The sequence below is a fragment of the Gracilinanus agilis genome, chromosome 3, assembly GCF_016433145.1.
Source record: "Gracilinanus agilis isolate LMUSP501 chromosome 3, AgileGrace, whole genome shotgun sequence".
Lineage (NCBI taxonomy): Eukaryota > Metazoa > Chordata > Mammalia > Didelphimorphia > Didelphidae > Gracilinanus > Gracilinanus agilis.
Genome location: NC_058132.1, coordinates 477,583,296 through 477,584,386, shown reverse-complemented (window position 1 = coordinate 477,584,386; position 1,091 = coordinate 477,583,296). Strand labels below are relative to the sequence as shown.

At 42.1% G+C, this 1,091-nt stretch overlaps 1 pseudogene; it reads right to left on the bottom strand.

Annotated features, from left to right (window-relative positions):
• Positions 1-850: 850 nt before the first annotated feature.
• Positions 851-1,091, bottom strand: part of LOC123241725 — a 504-nt pseudogene continuing 263 nt past the window's right edge.

Here is a 1,091-nt window from a genome sequence, read left to right as displayed (position 1 = left end):
AACCCTTAACTTCTGTGTATTGGCTCCTAGGTGGAAGAGTGGTAAGGGTGGGCAATGGGGGTCAAGTGACTTGCCCAGGGTCACACAGCTGGGAAGTGTCTGAGGCCGGATTTGAGCCTAGGACCTCCTGTCTCTAGGCCTGACTCTCAATCCACTGAGCTACCCAGCTGCCCCTAGATTATCATTCTTTGGAGAACAATTACTGCTTCCTTTCCAGAACCAATTTCTTTTCTCTTCTAGAAGGATGTGGAAGTATATAAAGAAGGACTAAGGACTTGCTATCTTCCCTCACTTGACCTGAGAAACTCCATTTTTATATGGTTTCCATTTTGGTGTAAGTGAGGAGATGATCTCTTCTCTATGTCTATTAGAACTCTTACCCTAGTTCTTTCATTAAGATTGACCACACTGCAAAACAAAGTTGCCCTCTTTTCTCTGCCTTGAGGTTAATGACAGCTTAGTAACCTTCTCCTCTTCCTCCTCCTCCTCCTCCTCCTCCTTCTTTTTGGAGGGGAGAGTTAAATATGTTTTATTTTAGACAATCTATGTGACATGTTTTTAAAAATAATGCCTCCGGGGGCAGCTGGGTAGCTCAGTGGATTGAAAGCCAGGTCTAGAGATGGGAGGTCCTAGGTTCAAATCCGGCCTCAGACACTTCCCAGCTGTTTGACCCTGGGCAAGTCACTTGACCCCCATTGCCCACCCTTATCACTCTTCCACCTATGAGCCAATACATAGAAGTTAAGGGTTTAAAAAAAATAATACCTCCATTCCAAATAAGCTCAAGATGACTTCAATCCAAGTTAGTCCAAGTTCTGGTGTTGTGTAGATGACAAAAAACAATAGCCATTTATGATGGCAGGTGATCCAAAGAAATCAGCTGAATTTGTAGACATTTCTTCATTTCTAAACCATCCTTAAAGAAAACCATGTTAGTCAAACCATCCTCACAGAAGTCCAAGAGAGTCATCATACCATCTAGATTCATGTTTTTCCTTATGAAGAACTGATAGTTACTAAAATTAGCAAGGACATGTTTGATTTGTTCTGTAACGTCTGTCATTCTGTTTTAATCTATTTGGCAGAGCCTA